Raw genomic sequence first — 16,655 nt, 5'->3', positions numbered from 1 at the left:
CTTATCTACCTGAATATAGGTATTATAGACTTAAGGTAACGACTCATGCATTCGCATCGGAAGAGTGTTTCTGTAAGAGGTTAGCTTATGGGATAAATTTCTTTCTACTTCAAAATATTTTGTATAATCCTTGCCTGGAGGAGCATACAGGTCCCAATTCAACAGTCAGATTCACATGGGTGAGCCTTAACACACCGGTTTTGAGGCTCACAGATTTCTGTGGGATTCAGTGCGGGCACAAAAGTCTGGTCACGTGAATCTGATTGCAGTGTCAGAGACTTGTTTTTGAAAGTTTGAGGTTAATGGGGCAAGTTTTATGTTTAGGTGCACAAGACTTTGGAAAGCTCTCAAAAGCCAGCCTTTTCTGTCCACTCCCAAAGCTGCATGACTCATGTAAAAACTTGAAGCTTGTATTATTCATTAATCTTATATGAGAGCTAGTGCATAGGGATATTTTACTAATTGATAGTAGCAAGCACAACGATTTTTAATTATTAGAAGTTACCTCTGCCTGTGTATGTTAACTTCCATTCCACCTCATCCAAGGTTTTGTGTAGAGTAAAATACTTCTAGCCCTTTTCATTTTGGGGAGGAAGCTTCCAAGTATAAACTGATTGCTAGACTTCTTGGTCTGTTGCTCTGATTTTTTCCCATAGGAGTTTGCCAAGGAAAGCTCATGCATGCACACCTATTCCACAAAGGGAGGAACAAAAGTAAAATTCCATCTCCGGGAACAATGATACTCTGATGGTCTGATCCCTATATGTAGACTGGATGCGGTGTCACTGGCTATCTGGTATGTCACAGAGTTGTAGGGTTTCTGACCGCTGAAAGAAGGGTGCAAAAGGAAGTTGCAGTGGGCTTTCCAGTCCTTTTATTGAGAGAGTAAATAAGACACATTGGGGTATCCAATCTATAGTGTAACGATGGACAAGATAAGATTCAATCACTGAACCAAATGTAGGATTACCATACGTCCGGATTTTCCCAGACATGTCCGGCTTTTGGGGCCTCAAATCCCCATCCGGGAGGAAATCCCAAAAAGCTGGACATGTCCGGGAAAATAGGGAGGGAGGGACCGGCGGTGCTCGGCCAGGGCCGGAGCCGCCGGGGCCGGGGCCGGTGGTGCGGGGCCGGCGGTGCTCGGCCGGGGGCCCGCGCCGGGGGCCCGCGGTGCTCGGCCGGGGGCCGGGCTGGGGCCGGGGGCCGGAGGTGCGGAGCCGGGGACCGGGGGTGCTTGGCCAGGGCCGGCGGTGCGGGGCCGGCGGTGCTCGGCTGGGGGCCGGGCCTGGGCCGGGGCCGGTGGTGCGGAGCCGGGGGCCGGCAGTGCGGAGCTGGGGGTGCTTGGCCGGGGGCCAGGGCTGGCAGTGCGGGGCCGGGGGTGCTTGGCCCGGGGGTGCGGAGCCGGCGGTGTGAGGCCTCGGCCCTGCCCCAAATCTGCCCCCCTTGTCCCAGCTTGCCTGCTGCTTCAGGCTTCCCGCGAATCAAATGTTCGCGGGAAGCAGGGGAGGGGGAGGAGCAGGGGGCAAAGCGTCCAGGGGAGGGGGCAGAGTTGGGGCAGGGGCAGGGGGCGGGGAAAGGGTGGAATTGGGGCGGGGCCGGGGCCCGTGGAGTGTCCTCTTTTTGGACACTTAAAATATGGTAACCCTAACCAAATGGGAAGTTACATATCTGTAATTCATAGTAAGAGGGTTGCCTTGAAGATGCCTGAGTCCCCAGTTTATGGTTGCAGGATAGGTAGGTGGTGACCTGTTCTTAAATGATAATAAATGAGGATCTCAGTGGTCTGAAACTCATGCTGGAATATAAAAACAACAAGGAGTCTGGTGGCACCTTAAAGACTAACAGATTTATTTGGGCATAAGCTTTCGTGAGTAAAAACCTCACTTCTTCGGATGCATAGAGTGAAAGTTACAGATGCAGGCATTATATACTGACACATGGAGAGCAGGGAGTTACTTCGCAAGTGGAGAACCAGTGTTGACAGTGCCAATTCAATCAGGGTGGATGTAGTCCACTCCCAGTAATAGATGAGGAGGTGTCAATTCCAGGAGAGGAAAAGCTGCTTCTGTAGTGAGCCAGCCACTCCCAGTCCCTATTCAAGCCCAGATTAATGGTGTTGAATTTGCAAATGAATTTTAGTTCTGCTGTTTCTCTTTGAAGTCTGTTTCTGAAGTTTTTTTGTTCAATGATAGTGACTTTTAAATCTGTAATAGAATGACCAGGGAGATTGAAGTGTTCACTTACTGGCTTGTGTATGTTACCATTCCTGATATCCAATTTGTGTCCATTTATTCTTTTGCGGAGGGACTGTCCGGTTTGGCCAATGTACATGGCAGAGGGGCATTGCTGGCACATGATGGCATATATGACATTAGTGGATGTGCAGGTGAATGAGCCCCTGATGGTGTGGCTGATGTGGTTGGGTCCTCTGATGCTGTTGCCAGAGTAGATATGGGGACAGAGTAGGCAACGAGGTTTGCTACAGGGATAGGTTCCTGGGTTGGTGTTTCTGTGGTGTGGTGTGTAGTTGAGTATTTGCTCCAGGTTGGGGGGTTGTCTGTAAGCGAGGACTGGCCTGCCTCCCAAGGTCTGTGAGAGTGAGGGATCATTTTCCAGGATAGGTTGTAGATCGTGGATAATGCGCTGGAGAGGTTTTAGCTGGGGGCTGTATGTGATGGCCAGTGGTGTTCTGTTATTGTCCTTGTTGGGCCTGTCCTGTAGTAGGTGATTTCTGGGTACCCGTCTTGCTCTGTCAATCTGTTTCCTCACTTCCCCAGGTGGGTATTGTAGTTTTACAAATGCTTGATAAAGATCTTGTAGGTGTTTGTCTCTGTCTGAGGGGTTGGAGCAAATTCGGTTGTATCTTAGGGCTTGGCTGTAGACAATGGATCGTGTGATGTGTCTTGGATGGAAGCTGGAGGCATGTAGGTATGTATAGCGGTCAGTAGGTTTCTGGTATAGGGTGGTGTTTATGTGACCATCACTTATTTGTACTGTAGTGTCCAGGAAGTGGATCTCCTGTGTGGACTGGTCCAGGCTGAGGTTGATGGTGGGGTGGAAATTGTTGAAGTCCAGGTGGAATTCTTCAAGGGCCTCCTTTCCATGGGTCCATATGATGAAGATGTCATCAATGTAGCGCAAGTAGAGGAGGGGCACTAGGGGACGAGAGCTGAGGAAGCGTTGTTCTAAGTCAGCCATAAAAATGTTGGCATACTGTGGGGCCATGCGGGTACCCATAGCAGTGCCACTGACTTGAAGGTATAAGTTGTCCCCAAATCTGAAGTGGTTGTGGGTGAGGACAAAGTCACAAAGCTCAGCCACCAGGCTTGCTGTGGCCTCATCAGGGATACTGTTCCTGACAGCTTGTAGTCCATCCTCATGTGGAATATTGGTATAAAGTGCTTCTACATCCATGGTGGCCAGGATGGTGTTTTCAGGAAGAACATCAATGCATTGTAGTTTCCTCAGGAAGTCGGTGGTGTCTCGAAGATAGCTGGGAGTGCTGGTAGCATAGGGTCTGAGGAGAGAGTCCAAATAGCCAGATAATCCTGCTGTCAGAGTGCCAATGCCTGAGATGATGGGCCGTCCAGGGTTTCCGGGTTTATGGATCTTGGGTAGCAGATAGAATACCCCTGGTCGGGGTTCTGGGGGTGTGTCCATGTAGATTTGTTCCCGTCCTGTAGCTGGGAGTTTCTTGAGCAGATGGTGTAGTTTCTTTTGGTATTCCTCAGTGGGATCAGAGGATAGTGGCCTGTAGAATGTGGTCTTGGAGAGTTGCCTGGCAGCCTCCTGTTCATAATCTGACCTGTTCATTATGACTACAGCACCTCCTTTGTCAGCCCCTTTGATGATAATGTCAGAGTTGTTTCTGAGGCTGTGGATGGCATTGCGTTCTGTACGGCTGAGGTTATGGGACAAGTGATGTTGTTTGTCCACAATTTTAGCCTGTGCACATCTGCGGAAACACTCTATGTAGAGGTCCAGTCTGTCATTTCGACCGTCAGGAGGAGTCCACGCAGAGTTGGAATATAGTAATTACCATACCAAATCAGAGCTGTGCTCCATCTATTCCAGTATCCTGCCTTTTGGAGTAAGGTAGGCAGACTTTACTAGGATCTGCAGCCTGAGATGGAGAGGAATAAGACATAAGGGCAAAGATATAAGGAGAATTACAGTCATCATAATCATTAGTCATATGAATCACAGTGTAGTTTTGCCCGTTTCTTATCTCCAGTAATTACTGATATATATTGACTTTACAAATGTTAGTCAAGTAAAGGGGTCACTCGATTAATAAATTGAGAGATGCCACTTGTAACCATATTATGGTTCCCTGTCTGCACCAAAAATTGGAAACCAATAAAATGGACCAATATAGTTTATTAATTATAAAACAATTTGGGCGCAGTCCTTGAACAAGTAAAGTGAATCCAAAACTCCTTTTGTGCTTCAGATGCCGGATTGGATGCTCTATGAACCAAACTGCTAGAATGAAGCTTAGTATTGTCTTATATTTTTAAAAAAAGCTTCTCTCAGCAATATTCTCAAATGCATAAAATTAAACAACAAAATATTTCTGATGAGAAAGTTAAACAATTTTCTATTGTATGCAACAGGTGCTGTTGAGACTCAGTTGTTTACTCCAGTCTTCCCCCCCCACCCCCCTCCACACACACACACACACACAGGCTTTAGCACTGGAAATATGGGTCAAGATTTTAAAAAATATTTGTGATCAGCATGGATAAAAAATGTTGTTTTTCATCAAAAAGATCAGATTTTTGTTTAGATGCTTTTAAAAAAAAGAGAGAGAAAAATAAACTTGTTTCAAATTAAACTTGAAATTGACTACCTGTGCTAAGGTCTAAATACAGTGTCATCTATTAAATTAATTAAATTAATTAAAACAAATTATTAAGCAGTATATGTTTTTGGCCCAAATTTTAAAGAAAGTCAAATCACTGCACTGGTGGAAGTAACTGGATAAGCACCTAGAACCAGAGTTTGTTGAAGTTCTAAATCAGATTTTGACAGCAGTAGCCTCTTTTGAGGGTACAGAGAGAATATTTTCTTTGTTTCAGTTTTTTCAGCTAACTCAGTTCAAGGATAAGTTCATTCAAAGTTAAGAAACCAAGGGGGAGCTGAAAAAGCAGGAAAGCTTATCTTCTTCCAACCTATGAATTATGTGTTAGAGGATGAGAGCTGCTACTTCTAAAAGCTTGCAGGACATGGTGACCAGAAATAATCAGTTTAGTTGACTATCTACAGATGATATTTACTTTTGTTTAATAAATCAGGTACCTTTAAATGAGAAACGTATTTTAATAAAGTTACTTTTTTCCTTATGTATCTGGCACATTTAAGGTTTTTTATTTTATTTAACCAATAGGAAAAGACCAGGGCTGTTCATGCATTTTTAATTGAGTTCTAATTTCCATCCAGATAAAGCTTGATGCAAATCACGAGTAAAAAATGAATCATCTAGTAATGAAGAAATGCATCTTTTGCCATTGTATAATATAGAAAAGTAAAAATTAAGAGTCTAAATAAGCGTGTTAAACTCTATATTTGCATAAATAAATGTTTATGGATCTAATCGACTCTTGTTAGCAAAGAGAAGCACCAAATGTAGGGTAAAAGCTATATGGAATTGAGTGGCAAAACAATATGTTTTAACCAGCCAATGAGAACCAATCTTTCTTTAGGAAAATAACTGAAAAGTACAAATGCAAAGCATGATTAAAATTATTGATTTTAAATCAAAGTTTCCTGCTTGCTAATTTTAATCATGATTACTTAAATTACTCGGATTTAAATCAGTCCATTCTGCTCGTGATTTTGGGTGTCCAGCTCCTGCTTTTCAAAGAGTAGATGGTCAGCCACTTCTGAAAATCAGGTCCCTTGAAGCAATGTCAGCCTAGGCACCCAAAACCTTTAATCAGTTCTGAAAATCTTGGCTATAATGTACACAGAAAAGTAGACTATCCAGATTATACCACTATATTTTAAAGAATTAGTTTTCAAATGACCATCCACCCTCACAAATATGTACTTCGGTTTAGTCTATCTTGCGAATATTCTCACCTTTTTGAGATAGATCTGAGGAGAATCTTACTTCTCTGAGGGAGAGACTTCCACTTGGGTCATATTACCCATAGATATTTCTGCCTACCATGGTGAGAGAGACTGTCCACACGGGATCCCAGGAAATGGGGGACCTTTTTTTTTTTTGCGGTGTTGCAAGACCCAAAGAAAGGCTTTCTTGTTTCAAAGTCTACTTCTCTAAATGGATGAGTGTTCATATGAAAACCTGTTTCCTAGCTGGATTTCCTCTTCTGAAGAGCTTAGCCTGTTTCAATCGGGGTATTGCTATGAAAGTCTCTTCTCTAGAGATTTGCAAAGCAACAGTCTGTTTTGATCTCAGGGCCGCCCAGAGGATTCAGGGGGCCTGGGGCAAAGCAATTTCGGGGGCCCCTTCCATAAAAAAAAGTTGCAATACTTTAGAATACTATATTCTCATGGTGGCCCCTGCGGGTCCCGGGGCAAATTGCCCCCCCCCCCCCCCCCGGGCGGCCCTGTTTGGTCTTGTCTAATTTTCTTATGCTATTAGATTGGATATTTTTGCTTCCTATAGTGCAGCCTTTGAGAGAAGTGTTCTGAGGCAGACTGCAGTGTCCCAATAGCCCAAAGCAAGGGATGAGAAGTTAATGTTCTTTATTATATACAGTATAGCAAAAGTAGAGAGATCCCAAACATGTTAAATTATTGCCTGGGAGCCTGAACTATACATTTATAACTGTTTGTTCTATTTCTTGGTTTCATAATTGGCCCATCTGGAGACAAGAGAAGGGGAAATATATGTTTACATAAGAGTGGCCATAGTGGGTCAGACCAGTGCTCCATCTGGCCCAGTATCCTATTTTCTGACAGTGGCCAATGCCAGATGTTTTAGAGAGAACAAACAGAACAAGGCAATTATCGAGTGATCCATCCCTGGCATCCAGTCCCAGCTTGTTGTTGCTGTCAAATGTTAAAAGGATTACATAATATTAGTTAAATTATTACCCACTGTTACCTTTTCAAAAAACATTGTGGCTGGTTAGGATTTATTTGTACACAATTATTGCTGTTTGTAGCATGGTAGTGCCCACAAAGTGCTAGAAACGCTGAACACATACATAGGGCATATTCTCAGAAGAGTTTACAGTCTAAGAATACCAGCAAGATTCAAATGGTGGGGGAGAAGAATAAAACTCTAAAAATCAAAATGTAACATTGTAAAAACTGTATAAATATTGGCTATCCCGAACTTCCCCACTATCATGCTGTTATGAATTGACTTATTTTGTGTAGACATTATGGCAGAAGTGGGCCTTGAGGAGGGATTTGAAGGACAGGATAGTGGTCTTTCAGCACAGAGCATATTCCATATGGACGTTGTGACAAAGAAAAATGGTTGAGAGAGATGCAGACAAATGAGAGATCAAGTTTACCATCGTGGGCGAAATGGAATTAAAACAAACTGTACAAGTCGTTTGAGCTGAGGCTTGTGAAATCTTTTTGTTTCTTTAGGAGTCTTTCTGCTCCTGCATATTCCCACTTGAAGTTCTCCTCCTCAGTCAGTGATGACATACTGTGCTCTTCTTCACACAAGCTAACCAAGATGTCACAAACAGAATATTATGATTTCAGGTGGGAAATCAGCAGCAGGAGCAGAAAAGCTCAGATGGAACAAAAATCCTTTTCTCTTACAAATGCAGTTAGTAATAAAGCTGAGGGGAAATGAAAGATCCCTGCATAGTTTGTTTTCTGATTTTATGTTTAGATAGAATTTCTTCCAGAAAAATGAGTGTATTTTTAATGAACTCTTTTTCAGTCTGTTGGTGGATGCAATTTATGCCTGCAAAATTAATTGCTTGTGCCTCCAGCTTATTTGCACACCCTGGCAGGTAATGAGAGGAGCAACAGTCATAGTCAGATTTGTTTCTGCAATTTACTTAGGGTCTCAAATATGTAGGTACAAATTGTACCCACAAAGGAGACCATATATATTTAATCTTTCACTTATATTCTTTTTTTTAATTGTAGAGGTCTATTTTTCCCACAGTTTACCACCAAGTATTAAAGGTTTAATTAAATTTCATTGAAGTAGTTTTCTGAAATGATCCACTGTTTGATTGCAGATGAGATCTGCTAAGAGTTCATCCTACATTTGTAAATAAAAAATATTTTTATGCTCTGTACTGTTCTCCTTTTCTTTCCCCTTTTGCTTCCTCTGCCTGTGAAAGTGCATGTATCGAAAGCTGACTGTTTGTTTTTGTCTGATTTGAGGCAGGGAATATTTTGGCATTTGAGCATAGGCTCTTGCTTCCCATTCTCTGTACTTGCCCTCTGGACATTGTCAGCCTTGGAGTTCAGGATAATGAATCCCTCTTTATTCTGCTCAGTCTGCTGCCCTTGTGGATTTTGTTTTCTCCTGGTAGATTTTTGTGAATTGTTATTAAAAAGATGTGCCACGTGCCTGTTTTGGGGATTTATATAATTATGTTGACCAGTCACTTTCTGACACTTCCTTCGTGGTTAATCTAAATTAGAATTAAAACAGAACACCCATCCCAAACTCGTGCCAGTCTAGTAAGGACAACCTGTCATTTGAGGCTGCAGTTGTTTCCACTTTTAATCCCCTTTCTCTGTTCACTGTCCTTGTTCACGCCACAGGATGGGCAAACTCAGCGAAGGATCCCGGAATGAATTCTGTTTGCCTTCTGCAGAAGTTGTCGTTCCCTTTGTGTCCCCTCTGGCTTTGAGGAAGAAAGAAATCCTGTATTTGATACTGAATCCATGTCTTCTGCTCTGTAGCAAATTGTGCTGCCAGCTGAAGTGTTAATACAGCTGTAGCTTTCATGTATAGTTGAATGTGGTTTCCCCCACCACCACCCCATAATTATCTTAATGGAGGATACCATTGTAGAAGTCTCATTTAGCATCCTCTGCAGAGTAAGAAAATCCCATCCAGTCTGTCATGGAATTGTTGCAGTTGCTATGGTTAAATAGCGAAAGACCTGCCTTTCATATTGCATGCGTTTCACAGACCTTTTTCTTTTGCTTCCCATTAGGTCCAGTGTCCTCACAACATCACCGTTTTTGCTGGGGGTGGGGAAAGTGGGAACTGACAATTTTATTTATTTGTTTCTTAGCAGATTTGAGATAATAAACTTTCGATGTGGGAAGGAGACGACTCTCGAAGGCTTGTTGAGCCACGGAAATTATGTGTTCAATCTGGAGATGGAGGCAGATGCAGACGTGCTTGCGCTGGGCTTTCTATCTAAAGGTAAGGTGACATCATTCATTTATTGGGCATACCAGGATATTAGGCAGATCTTGAATGAGCTTCCTTTGTATAAAAAACGTTTGGGTTAGTTTGTATAGAATTATATGTCGTGGTTTAAACCAGTATGATCAGCCATTAAAATGTTGGTTTCACCTTCTGAAACAGGAAAACAGAGAATATGTAGGATTTTGAAATGGAGGTTTTTCTAAAGAGCCTTTTCCTATACGCTGGGGGATCCTGCCTTAAGAAAAATTACCTGGGTTGTAAATCACTTAACTGTGATTCCAAAAGTCTTCATTCAAACAATTTATGGTAAATCTCCCTCTTTGTAATCTGTTCATAGGGATAACTGTCCCAGAAATGATATGATACCTGGATTGTTAGTAACTCTAAATCATAAGGTTACTGATTGAACATATGTTTTACTGATTGTTCTAGCAAGGGTCATAATCTGACATGGAGTGGAAATGTGGACTTGGATTTGATACATGGACCAGGACTTAACTTGTTTGATCATAGCAAAGCTGTAAGGCTCTATTAGTGTTCTCCTTACAGATCATGGATGAGGCTTGTTGTACTTGATGCTGTACACAGCAGACTTGAACATCTTGTCCATGTTCCAAGAGACTGACTTGCCTTGTAAATTAGTAAAGAAAATCAGCCCAGAGTGATAATGTGACGTACACTGGATGATGAATTGATGGTTTGATTTCCAAAGAGCAACTATGGTATCTAGAAGATTCTTCTACTGATTCTTCTAACAACCAAAGCCTTCTTTCCTTAGGGAGATTATCATTGCAGAAAAAAGTGTGTGTGTTTTTAGGCAAGATTTGAATAAAGAAAGTTGGCCGCTTGCAATGCAAGTGGGGACATGGAATGTCAGGCATAAATAGCATCATGAAAGAAGGTATGGAGATGAGTACAAGGAATCAGAATGGGTTGTTTAAGAGGGAAGCATGGGAGGAGCAGAGGCAGCAGGTGACAGGCCTGTAAGAAGACAGTCTAGAGTTTGGCTGGAGTAGAGCTTTGACTAGAAAGGTGAAGTGAAGCCTATGGAATATCTGGCCGGAGCCTAGAAATTATTTTGGCCATAAAATCTTACTTTGGGCTGAAATTCAGTATAGAGGGGCTCAGACCAGATCAGAATTCATTTCCCCGCTCTTAAGCCAGCTTTTTAAAGATCTTTCAGTTATTTTAAGAGGGTCCCCCCCCCAAAAATATCCTGGCTCTGGTTGTTTCTTGTATTTTAATTTAGGACCAAATTCTCCCTTGTCCTTTGAGATTACGGGATGAAGAAAGATTTTAACCAAGCCCTTCCATGCTGAAGCTTGGCTAACTGTTATCGTAAAACTCTCCTGATCACGTCTAGCTTGTGGCTGTTGCAAGCCACCGTCTATGTGCCTAATGGCATATAGTAGCAGGTGTTGAGGGAGCACATTCAGCACATTTCTGCAGCACTGCTGCCCTCAGTCTTCTCTGCGCCATTCTACCTTGCTCAGGTCTTTGTGGAGTTGTAGAAATGCTGAACACTGAACTCAAGCCTTGAGAGAGGGAGCTCTAGTGTTACATTTTACAATACACAATATTGCTGACAATTACATGTTGTAGGCTACTAATCCATACTAGGCAGGAGACCGTTTTATTTTCAAAATATTTCACAAACATTAAAACATTTAAACAAATATTCTAGCGGGGTTCAAATGGCTTTTACTTTTTCATAATTTTTTTTGCAAAATATACTTACTTTAAATAAGCACGTGACTGAGTCTGTAATTCTAAATTCAGTGGGTACCTTCGCGATGTTTCATTAGCACTTTTACCAGTAGTTAGGAATTACGGACCAGATTTTTAAAGATATCTAGGTGTCTAACAGTTCGTTCAGCAAATCTGGCCCAGGGTGCCCAAACCTGCCTTGCCTAACTGAAGAAACTGTGCCACAGCAGGAAAGCAGAATCAGGATCTGGTCCTTAATGTCGTGTAAAGTTGTACAACAATATGTTACTATCCTGAAAATCTTTACCAGAGAAGGTCCTGTAGCTTTGTGCTGTGAAAACTCATCCCTAGCAAAATCGTATTCAACTGCACGTGCTGCTAGTTTTCATTTTAATTCTATTCTGAATTAATTACCATATTGTTCTTTGAGAACATGTGAGAAATGGTTTATTTTACCTTTCTAGAGACCCTTACTCTATTTTTGGTATGGCAGCAGGTTTTTTTCCTTTTCTTTTAATTTGTTTTAGTTATTGCACTTACGCTTTGAAATGAAAGCATCTTTGGTATCTGATGGTTCCAATTTTTTTTTTTAATTATCTATCTTTTCTTTGTAGAAAAGATGTATATCTCATTTTGCTTCACATGTTTGCTTGAATGTTGCTTCGTTGGACTGTTGCATAACTGAGTCACCTCTCTGTGGAAAAATAAATCTTCTGTATGTGGATTACACAGGATACAATGCCATGTAATTCAAAGAACTCATGTGCTGACACATTAATGGCATGTGTTATTGATTCTGCAAAGTACTGAGCACTCTCAACTCCCACTGCAGTCAATGGAAGTTTTGGGTGCTCAGCACCTCACAGAAAGCACTTTAGTATCAAGCCCACCTTGATAACTAAAGATAAATTCAGCTGGCTTGGCTACAATAAAAACTAATCCAGATCTCTGTTCCTTTGACTGAATATTGAAGAAAAATCTGGTTCACCTTTCTTCTTTTCATTTCTATTTGGGGCCAACAGCCAAAGTACTGGCGACTGCCAGAGAGCTTGTTTACATGAGAGTTCTAACTGAATTTTACAGGCCAATGAATTTCAGATAGTTGAGGTTAGGCTCTCATGTGAACGCTGGGCTGCTTCATTGAAATAAACTGCTACACCTTTAGAGATTGACCCATTGTACCCATTCTTGGAAGTTTGGTACCTGAAGAAAATCCTGGAAATTGCAGATTTGAGACTTATGATTTTTACTTCCTCTGGAATTGTGGTCTGTCTTTGTCACAATAGCTTCCTAGAGGTCATATATACTTGTAACCCTGTGCTTTATTATAGTAGGCGCTTGGTAACATCCAGTTTAGTCAAGGGTGAATTAATTCCAGCTTCCATTCTAACTCCCAAACTTTCTTGAACAGGAGTAGAATTTCCATGCTAGTCTCTAAACCGGAAAAATGGTGGGTTGCTTGTCCTCTCCATCTGTTGAGCCATCTGCTGGGAGCCAGTGTGTGATTTAGTCTGTGTGCAGAGCTAGGGGTTATCTAAACTATTTAATGGGGTGCCCACTAACTGAACTATTGAGGATCTAGCACAGAGCTTAGAGTTGTGCTGAGCTTCCTCTGTGAGATCGACTAGAAAGTGGTGCCAGTGTGTGATCTGAGGTGACGGCCTCAGGAATAGAGAGAGAAATCGGAAGTGGGGGGAAGGGTTAGTGATAGGGTTGTTGGTGGGCCTACCTGGTCTAGGTCATAATATGTAGAGATATAGAAAGTTGTAGGCCTGCTTGGGAGGAAAGGTCATGGAGGACAATGGATCTTTGAAGAGAAGGTTAGAGGGATTTGAGGCATGGCACAGAACTGGGAGTCAAAGCCCAGAGTTGTACTCCTAGATCTGAGAAGACTCTCTCTGTGGCCTTGGGCTCCTCACTTAAACTCTCAGCATTGGCTCCCTCATCTGGGAGGGAAGAAAAGAGTGGGGGAGGATAATAACGCTTAATTATTTCACAAGGACATTGTGAAGAATCAGTTGCTTTTGGTAAAGCACTGTGAAAATGAAAAGCACTGTGGTACTATGTACTCTAACCAACCAAACCTCAGAATGCCTAAATGGACCCCCTATACCTTTTGATAACACATCACAAAGCTTCCTTGAGCAAAGATTAGTCACTTTTATGTTGGCCTGTACTCATTTTGCGTCTGTAGGTCTATGTAATTTTTGGTTTTGGTTTTATATCCCTTCACAGTGTGTTCATTTTGCAAGGAAGTTTTTTAAACAAACAAACCCCTCCAGAAAATAAGATTCAAGTGCAATAGTTTAATGATAAATGCTTGTTTCTTAAAGTATTTCAGTGGCATAAATGCAAGAATATTTAAAAATAGAACTGTAGAACTGCAGGTAATTCTGTTGAGAGAAAACTATCTTGTCATATGGAGAATAATATATCACGGAATAAATGTAAATGTTCAAGTCAGTTGTCTGCAACGATCGCGCATAAAGAGATGATTGCTCATAAAATTCCTGAAATTGCCTGTACCCATTGGGAGTGGGGAATTGCACTATATTTTAATAATCTAGGAAACTCATCTCTTGTAGAGTGTCATATCCAGTCTCATTACTTGTCCTGCTGTAGCATGCATAAGAGCCCTATGCTGCCAGGTGTTGACTGCTCCCAGTCTCCAGTGGGAGTTTAGGGTACTTGGCCCCTTTCATGATCATGCCCATAATGATGGTTTTTGAAAGAGTTGGCAGCATGCTCTTTTGAAATTCTTATTCAAAAAGAGAAGTTTTTTGTGGTATTTTTCTTTAATAAATTGTGTAACAAAAACAATTATGGTGGTACTGTAAAATGCCTGAAAGAGGGAGTCATTTAAGTGGGGTATAGCAATCCAAATTATACATATAGATTTTAATGAATGAACAGTATAGATCTGTGGGGGCACAAATAAACCACCCCCTCCCGTCTCCAGTCCTCAACTCCACCTTGTCCAGCCATGCAGGAAGAAAGACCGGCGGTAATGGATGTGGTTTAATTAGGCCACAGTCAAGTAAAGTATCTGGGAGTACCTGGCAATAAATTGTACAGTGCAGGTCATCATCCTTTCCTTAATCATTTCCACATAATCCCCAACCTGGTCTCAACCATTCTGCTGCTGAGACCCCAGTGCCCTTCCTCACATGAGGTGAAAGGGGGATATAAAACGAAGGCAAGTCAGGTCCATGCTGTACTAGATGTAGGAGGGCCAACCTCCCATTATTCAGCTCCCTTCAGGGATGCTTTCCTTCAAATCCTTATCCAGACCATTTTCTCCTGTAACGCTATCCCTTCCACACCAAGTACATCTGTAGCCTGCCCCAGGTTAGAGGGCTTTTCTGGGACTGCATGGGCCTTAGAATCTATAAAGCTATAAATACTACTCCTGGGGGAATTCTGTGCCAAAAATTTCTAAATTCTGCATATTTTAGTTGTCAAAATAATCCAATATAATCACACCAGTTTCAATTGTTTTGGTAATTCATTTAAACTACAGAACAGAAAAAAGTCACAATAACTATTCAGCATTTCCTAAACACATGAAAGTTAAGTTACAAACACTTAGTAACTAATACCCTTCACTCCACTTATAATTCTGGATTTTTATTTAAATTACATTACAGAACACCAAACAGCGCAAAAAAAAAAAAAAGTAGAATGTCATTTTAAATTGATCAAACTTTCTCACATGAAAGCCATACAGTTTTGCAAATCATTGTCCTGTATTTCAGTGCAATCCAGTCTTTTCATTTCATTTAAATTATAGTACAGAAAACAAAGAACCTTCAACTTTTTCTCACTTTGTGATTTCCTTCTGCTAGAAAGGATCAAATTGTACAGTGAAAAACTTCTCTGCATCTGCAGAATTAGAGACAGCATTTATGCAATTCAAGCTTGGCAATATTTGGAATTCTCTCAGTCATTGAAGCCAAATCACTTGGAGGTCTACAAAAATAGGTTGACTTTGAATAGCTTCAGGCACAGTCTTTTCCATGGACAATTTTAGCTCCTGTTCAGGTACCTCAGAAAAAAACAAGTATTACTTGAAAGTATTCACAGTGTTCTGGCAGGATATAAACACGATGAGAATTGAATAACCTACAAGCCTTCAGACAATTTAGACCTGGTTGTCCAAATGACAAATATTTGTCAAGCTTTTCAGATGCTTCATGGAATGCCTCTTTAAAGAGATCTAGACAGGCAAATCCTTTAACATGAGAACTTTTCTGCCTCCCTAAATTTCAAGAACTCTGAGGTGCTTTCTGAAGGGAGCTCTAGGTGTGAGGTGAAATATATCTGCAGTTCTTCCAGAAAGTCAAATGCTTTAACTGTGCAAGGCTTCCTGCTCTCAAATACCAGGTGTAAGCTGAGAATTTGTTCACATTTCTGTGCTAGAAAAGTGATCTGTACTTTCAACAATGCATAATTAGTTGGATCATTCAGCATTTTCTGAATAATTTGCACAGAAACTGGGGAGCTGCTGTTACACTCTTCATTAAGAATTCTTTGTAGAACTGAAAGATCTTAGAGTGATACTGGACAGCATGGAATCAGCTGTTCCAGCATGTTCTACCTGGACTAGGAGGCCTGGATACTTTGGCCTCTGGAGACTCCTCTTGTAGTTTCTGGTTCATGAAATGGAGGTACCTCACTTTCCGGCTACTAGAGAACATGATTTTGAAGCACCTCACAAATGTATCAACCATCTGAAAAGACTTTCTAAATGGTTCACCAATTAAATTAACAATATGTGCCAAACAGGTTATATGCACAGAATTTGGAAACAGTGTAGAAAACACAGAATCAAATGCCTTTTTCATGTAACTAGCATTGTCCGTATCAATTACCACAACATTTTCATAATCAATCTAGTACTCATTTACTGCTTTGACTATAGCCTGTGAAACAGTTGAGAGATTAACAGTGTCTAAAAACACTGTATCAACCAAAAAAGAGTTAACCATGCCCACTGCAATCAGGTTGAAATGGTGCAAACAGTACATTCAGAACTGATCTTGCCTCATCATCACAACATTATCAAAGAGAACAGCAATTTTCTTCTCTTTAAGCTTCAGTTTTAAATTTTCCTTTCCTTTGAGGTACACTTCAGATAAGTACATCTTGGCCAGTTGTGGCCTACCAAGAATTGCACCACCATTCTGGACCCTGCTGTCAAGAAATTCCCTAACAAGTGGGTGGTCAGTCTTTGATGAGGGGATGTTGGCACCTGCTAATGTCTTCACCCTGTACAAATCTGAAAGTAGAAGATGTTAGATATGTCTTGAGTGAGCACAAATATTTACCATCAATGAAACATATTTAATCTTAGATTAATACATTTATTCATATGTTTCTTTCTGAATTTCTAGATTTTAATTTAGATTTATAGTATAGTAAATGATCACACAGTCCTCACTTACAAAAAAGTGGTTTAAAAACAGAGCTATCTATTCAAGATCTCAGAGCAAGTGAAGAAACCCCATGGCTATGACTGTTCTATGCTACTTACCTTGTTTTTCTGTATTATAACATTTTCTTATATTTCCACTCACCTCCATACATTCTTTCTTTGCTGGTGTTTTGT

At 41.2% G+C, this 16,655-nt stretch overlaps 1 protein-coding gene across 3 annotated transcripts in view; it reads left to right on the top strand.

The window, feature by feature from the left end:
- The window catches only part of HTR1F (5-hydroxytryptamine receptor 1F), a 178,712-nt gene that overhangs the window by 62,508 nt on the left and 99,549 nt on the right, over positions 1–16,655 (top strand). The window contains exon 2 of one of the 3 annotated variants that reach the window (XM_005312107.5): positions 9,201–9,334. The exons of 1 other annotated variant lie outside the window; for it this stretch is intronic. The gene's annotated coding sequence lies outside the window, so the exon portion shown is untranslated. The remainder of the gene's footprint in view (positions 1–9,200; positions 9,335–16,655) is intronic. One more of the 3 variants, XM_005312108.5, reaches the window with a different exon arrangement.

Source organism: Chrysemys picta, chromosome 1, assembly GCF_011386835.1.
Source record: "Chrysemys picta bellii isolate R12L10 chromosome 1, ASM1138683v2, whole genome shotgun sequence".
NCBI classification, from domain to species: domain Eukaryota; kingdom Metazoa; phylum Chordata; order Testudines; family Emydidae; genus Chrysemys; species Chrysemys picta.
Note: the sequence above shows the minus strand (reverse complement) of the source record. Positions and strands in the feature narration are given on the sequence as shown.